Below are 6,754 nucleotides of genomic sequence, written 5' to 3'. Positions count from 1 at the left end.
GCTAACAACTGTTCATAACTCCAGTTCCAGGGGATCTGATGCCCTCTTCTGCCCTCTTCAGGCATTACACAACAAGGGTGCACTTACCTACATGCAGGCAATACACGTATACATATAAAATAAAAATAATAAAATAAAATATATTTTAAAAAAAGGAAAACAAAAACAAACAAACAAAAAACAACTGAAAAATTCAAACATGTCAAGCATAAGGAGAAGCAAAATAAACCCCATGAACTCAGCATTTGGGATGAACAACCCCTGGCTTATCTGCTTTCTTGTATATTGCCACCCACTCCTTGATCCCAAATCATCTGGAAGCCAAACTCAGGTGTTTCAGTGTCTATCTCTCAAGGATCAGGGTTCTGAAAAAGTAACCACAAGGCTGGGCCCTTGCCTAGCCTGCATGAGGCCAGAGGCTCCACTCCCAGCATGCAAGAACTTGGCATCATCCAGTTTTGGTTTCCGGAGTTTCTAGGATGACAGGTGTGTGCCTCTAGGACCAGCTGGTACTTTGTCTGAAAGGAGAAATTTACCTTTACCAAGTATTTGGTTATTTTGAGGTAGAGATCACATAGGAAAGGTAGGGTAAGTGCTTGATTTTCTATTTTCTTCTGGTCCTGGTGCTGGAACTCAGGGCTTCACACATGCTTCCTGATGTATCACCGTTGTCTTTTAATACTTGATAACTCCCTCCCAACTCATACTCAGCTCACTTTCTCATTTTTATTGAGTCCAGGACCCTAGGCTGTGGAACAGTGCCACCCACAATTAAGATGGTTCTTCCCATCTCAATTAACACAATCTAGAAACTTCCTCAGACATGCCCAAAGGCCAACTAATCTAGATCATTCCTCACAGGTGTGTCTAGAGGCTTGTCTCTTTGGTGACTCTGTATCCTCTCAGGTTGAACAGTGGCCTGATACCATCTGGGTTTATGTAAGTACCATCTACAATGTTTGCACAATGATAAAATTGCCTAATAATGATAGCATTTCTCAGAATGGATCCATCATGAAGCGGCATAGCTGTATACATTGGTCAGCAGCTTCTTTCCCATACTGGATTTGACCCCACTCATTCCCTCTTTCTAGTCCGAGGGAAGAACTAGAAAAGCCACTTCTCACTCTCCCCTCTCCCAGTGCATCTTTCTACATGTCTTCTTCACCTCCCCATAAGCCTCTCTGTCCAGGTCCATGCTCTTTCAGATTTCAGATCACTGGCTCTCAGAGCACCTTGCCTTTTGTCTCTATCCAGTTTGTGGTAACACGTAAGTTTGTGGTTATGAATGAACCATAAGCTCCTAAGAAGGGAAGGATGTTGTGGGTGTCACTCACTGTGGTGTCAAGCCACTTAGCAATACCCGATACACAGAAAGCTGCTGAATGAATGAACCTGGACTTGGTCAAAGTCATACATCGAGTATAAGAATTAGGGTGAGGCCCTGGTGTCCCAGTGCCCATGAGGGCTTCCTCCGCCACAGCAGTGTAGTGTTCCAGAAGCTTTCTTGCTCTTTTTTGATGTCCTGACTTCTGACCATCTAGAGAGTAGGGCATAGTGTTTACATAACTCTCTTCAAACTCCAAACACTCCTTCTTCACCTCCACAGCCACCTTCTTACCAAAAGAAGCCAGAGAAGGTTTTGTGAGTGCCTGGATTCTAGCAGTTGAGTTGGTCTGAGAAGAAAAACAGAGAAAAAGAAATCTCTCCAAATGTTGATTTGTTTAAAGTTCTCCACAAACTTTACAAGGGAACTAACAGAGACAAGCTCGTAATGAAGTAATCAGCCAACTCTGCTAATATTCCAGTAACGAGAAATGACTCCTGGTTTCTTGGGGCAGATATGAATGGGGCCATTAAAATACGGCCAAGGAGAAGAGGGTTTACTTTTTCTGTCTCCTTCGTGTCTGTGTTCTGAAAGCGCAGCAGGAATTTAAACAAATACCAGGGAGGAATGGTGAATCTGATTATATTTAAAGAAAAAAAACCTTTCAAATCTTTTTTTTTAATACATTTATGTATTTGTGTGTGTGTGAGTGCACAGATGGGTGTGTCTGCGTGGGAGCTCACGTGTTACAGAGGGTATGTGGAGGTCAGAGGACAATCTGTGGGAGTCTGTTCTTGGTCCATCATATGGGTCCGGATGATTGAATTTAGGTCATTAGGCTTGGCAGCAAGTGCCCTTACCCTTTGAGCCATCTTGCTGGCCCTTTCTCCTTCTTTTAATGTATTGGCTTCTGTGTGTTTCAGTTTTTCTTTTTCTTTTTTTTTAAAGACAAAGTCTCACTCTGTTGCCCTGGCTGGCCTGGAATCTGTTATGTAGACCAGGCTGTCCTCTAACTCACAGAGATCCATTTGCCTCTGCTTCATGAGTGCTGGGATTAAACATGTGCCACCACACCCAGCAAGTTTCACTTTTTGAATATGCTGCCTCCCATTTTTTTCCATTTCCAATCTGGAAAGCCTGCTTGAGAAAAAAAAAAATTAGCATCAAATTATTCTAATCTTTTTCTGCACATTTTTTTCTCTAGGTCAAAAAGAAATTGTTGCTCCCCATGAATGTGAAAGGAAGAGAAGGGAGAAGGGTAATAAGGAATGGAGAATGCTTCCCTTTTGGTTAAAAAATAAGTTCAAGGTCGTGAGATGACTCAGCAGGTAAAGGTGCTTGCTGCCAACCCAGAGGACCCACACGGTGGGTTGTCCTCCCATCCCTTGGTAGGTGCACTCCTCCACAAAAACAAACAAACAAATGTAATAAAAATTTAAAAAAGTAAAAATCAGGTACTGGACACCCAGCCTGGATGGGAGAGCTTACTTAAGGCCTTGGGTTCTGTCCCCGGAACCACAAATAAATAAATACAGACCTACAGAAATAAACACACAGATAAGTTAGGGGAGGGCCTGAAGTAAAAGGAGCCACCCACTAAAAGGAATTCCATGGGCAAAATGGGCGCGAAGGACCCATTCCTAGGCCGGGTGGCATTGGGTCTGGAGTCTGGTTTCCTGGCATTCCAGGCAGGAAGAGGGGTTGAAGGAGGGGGGGGGAGCTCCCAACACCAGCAACAGGGGGCATTTATTTAACTGAACTAACTACAAAGATTTGTGGAACTCAAAGTAGGAGCGGCTTGGACCCCCCAACAAATTTTGCAATTTCATTAGGCTTCAGTCCTTCCCACCTTTAAAAAGGGAAGGAAAGAAACCCAATCGCAAAGGTGTGAAGGTTAAATAATACAAAGGAAATAGAACACACCCAGCTCCTACACAAACATCAGGAAGAAATGTAAAGTCCCTCAGGCAGCATTCTGAGCCCCAAACAGAGCCTTGGAGAGGATGGTCAGCCGAGGGTTGAACCACGTCTGCAAGATTCTGCCTGCTGGCTTCCTTTGGAGCAGCTTAGTTCTGGGCTTGCAGGCCCAAGGCCGCTCACATCTGCTTAAACAAATATGTTCACACAGCCTATCCACACTTCGGCCTGCAACTTAAGTGAGGCTTTTTCTTCCTTCTCCGTCTGCTGTTGTTGAGTTCTGATTACTTCCATCTGGCTGCAGCAGCTCCAGTGGAGTCTCAAAAAAAAAAAAATAAAATAAATAAATAAAAACAAAACAAAACAAAAAACCCTCGCTACAAAACACATGCACCAAGAGTAGGAAAAGCTTGCTTCGCTTCTCGCCCACATGCGCTCAGATGGCGGCGTGTGCGAGCCGTGGCAGGCCGCTTGGACCCGGGGCCTTGGCACTTGGGCTAGCTGCCTGAGCGAAGAGGACCCGCGTGGACCTAGTCCTGCCTCCCATCCCACGAGTCCCAGCCTTCCGCCTTGGCCCCGGGAGGAGCAGGGAGTTTTTGGAACAACGACTAGGACATCTCCCGACGGAGGGCAGCGGGGGTTGGGAGAGAAGAGGGGCTTAGAGATTGAAAACAGAGCAGTCCTTGCACTGGAGCTGCAGAGTTCATCTGACTTGAGTTAGCAACTCCCCCATCCCGGCGCCTCAGAAAGTGTTGGAGGCTGGAGACTGGTGTGTTCTCTGGTCCCCTTCCTGGAACTTTCCAGTGGGAGTGCTTTCTTTCCTAATAGCTGAAGTAGGAGAGAATCTGCGATCGCCCCAGCGCCTCTTCCTTCCAGAGTGGTGTCTGGGTGTCCGCCCCCACTCCCGCCCCCCCCCCCCATCATTCTCTGTTCCCCTGATGAAACTTTCCAGTAAGGGTGCTTTCTTTTTCCGGCTGAGGTGAAGGAGAGTGCCATTGCCCCAGCCCCTCTCTTCAGGGAGGCGTCAGGGTCCCCCACTCCCAATCTAGGGGGCGAGGAATACGCGGCGGGGGCGGGCAGGGTAGGGACGCGCCGCCAGGAGTGTGCCCAAGCCGAGCGCGCGGGGGCGCTACGCAGCATAGGAGACGCTGATGGATGGCCGAAGTGCCGGCGCTCGCCAGGCAAGGCAGCACGGCTCCGCGGACTTTTTTTCAAACTCCTCTCATCAATGAGACTTCGAGAAGGAGCGGGAGGCGGCAGCGGCGACAGAGGGCGCGGAGGAAGGCGAGGAAGAGCCAGGGCCAGGAGCGCGGCCCGCACGGCGCATCGGAGCTCCCCGGAGCTGCAGGCTCGGAGTCCTTAGGGACTGCCGGGTCCCCCGCCCGCCTCGGTCCCCTCCCCTGCCTGGCCAGCCCCGCCCCGGCGGCCTGAGTCCCGGCACTCCGCAGCCCCGCGCCGGCCAAGTTGGGATGGGGCCCTGCAACCACTGCCCGGCGCCCGAGAGGCCACCTGCGTGCTAGAGGCAAACTTTTGTCTCCTCGGTAAAGTTGCTTTGGCCTTTTTTTTTTTTTTTTTTTTTTTTTTTTTTTTTTTTCTTTTTTTTCTTTTTTGCTTGCTTTTGGTAGCGAAGCGTTTCCTAGCCCAGCCAGCCTTGGCTGGGATGATGTGCGGTCTTCGAAGGGTCTTTTGAACCGGTTACCGGACTCGGGATCGTGACACCGATTTAGGGGGACTAGAGGGGGCGACCCCAGTTGTTGCTCTGGCCCAGCAGCGGTGAGGGCTTAAGGGGGATTTGGGGATTCAGAACTCGTGGCCAGAGGTCGATTTTGTACCTCTGTCCCCTACCTGGGGGATAGTGTCTCTTGTTCTCGGGGTGGGCGGTAGGCCACCCTTGGTCTGGAGGCACCGAACGGAGCCTGGGACTTTTATTTATTTATTTTTTTTTTTGCGGCGCGTGGGGGCGGGGATGCTCCGAAGCTCCCTTAGATGGGGAGCGCGTCTGCTGGAGTGTGCGGTGTGCGACTTTCGCAGCCTTCGCAGCCAGCCACTTGGGAACTTCCTACCCCACTTATCCGCGCAGGGCGTCCGGGTCCCGGAACCCAGCCTTTTCTTTCTTCCCCTCTCCTTCCTCCCCCTCCCTGAGCCCTGTCGCCCCTTCCTCCGGCGGGCTCTGCACTCCGGGCCTTTACCATCCTCTCCTACTCTAGGTCTCCGAGATCCAGTAGATTTTCCGATTGGATCCACGCGTAATCCTTTGCCTAGGGATCGATTTCCCTCCTCACTTTCATCCCAGCCCCCCACTTATCCCCCCCACCAAAAGCAATCTCTCAACAAGTATATTTGCTGAGGAATTTGAAAAATCCACTACTGCAACTTGATCTGTGTGTGATGGATGAGGAGCGGCGCGGACAGAGTTGGGCGCCAATCCTATTAAGGGTTTAGAGAGGGGAGCGTTTTCTCCCCGGTTGGGGGTGGGGTGGGGAGAGGGATCGTGTGCTTGAGTGAGTGCAAAAGTGTTCCCGCCGCTCCGGGGAGCTGGAAGTCCACCCAACTCTGTTTCATTTCAGCCGGGGTGTAATTACTTTCATTTCCTAGGAAACCCGACTTTTAGAGCGCGGGGAAGCTGAGGTTGGAGCCGGCGTGCCTCACCCCGGGTGACCGGGCCATAGAAGCGCACACCGAGGTCGTGGGGATCCCCCAGGGTGCCACTCCACCCCGGCTCTATCTTTTGTGTAACTGTCTTGTGGTTCCAGAGCTGATCCCAAATGGAAAAACAAAACAAAAAAACCCACACCTCTTTTCGGAGTCAGGTTCCACTAGGGCCAGGGTGTGTGTGTGGGGGTTCTGCGCCCCTCTGATTCCAGGGGCATCCCTCTTGCTGAGGGCGGGCTTTGCAGTCCGGTGGCCGCGCCGCTGTCCAGGGCCCCCTGCTCCTCCGCCCTTGCCGGGCGTGTGAAGGTTTAATCCCCACAGCTTCAGATAAAGGGAACGGTTGTAAAACGCTCATATGCTGTTTGCAGACGAGGCTCTGGGGGATGTTGGAGAATTTGAAAGTAAACGTTTCCCTCGCAAGCAGCATAAAATAGTGTTTAAACAAATATTGTATTGGCATGCTCCGGGGGCTCGGTGCCAAAAAAGTAAAGTAAATAAACTGTGAAATCTAAAATATACACGGGGGGGGGGCGGGGAATAGCGGGGCGGAACAGGCAGGCTTGTCACATGTCTCCCTGATGCTATCTGTTTGTTCTAGCCACCTCCCCAGCGAGCCCCCTCCCCGCCCATTTCCTCACCTTGGCTGAGGTTTCCCTGGCTTGAGAAGGCTTCCGTGTGTCTGGGGACCCGCAGCTCTGGGCCTGGGAGCGCCCGGCAATTGCTCAGTCAATCTGGGGGCAAAATGCATTGTTAGCTGCCTGTGGTGGTCTCCCCACGAGGGGAAGACACCCTGGCCATGCCAGCTTGCTTTTTTTGAGGTCTTAGTTTCTAGCGTCTGTTCCGTCCTGGGGCTGTAAT

General features: G+C 50.6%; 1 protein-coding gene across 1 annotated transcript in view; it reads left to right on the top strand.

Annotated features, from left to right (window-relative positions):
• Positions 1 to 4,355: 4,355 nt before the first annotated feature.
• Positions 4,356 to 6,754, top strand: part of Gli2 (GLI family zinc finger 2) — a 242,868-nt gene continuing 240,469 nt past the window's right edge. Inside the window, exon 1 of the mRNA XM_017797568.2 lies at positions 4,356 to 4,785. The gene's annotated coding sequence lies outside the window, so the exon portion shown is untranslated. The remainder of the gene's footprint in view (positions 4,786 to 6,754) is intronic.

The sequence above is a fragment of the Nannospalax galili genome, unplaced genomic scaffold (assembly GCF_000622305.1).
Source record: "Nannospalax galili isolate Female #2095 unplaced genomic scaffold, S.galili_v1.0 scaffold633, whole genome shotgun sequence".
In the NCBI taxonomy this organism is placed as follows: domain Eukaryota; kingdom Metazoa; phylum Chordata; class Mammalia; order Rodentia; family Spalacidae; genus Nannospalax; species Nannospalax galili.
This window is presented reverse-complemented; position numbering and strand designations above follow the sequence as displayed.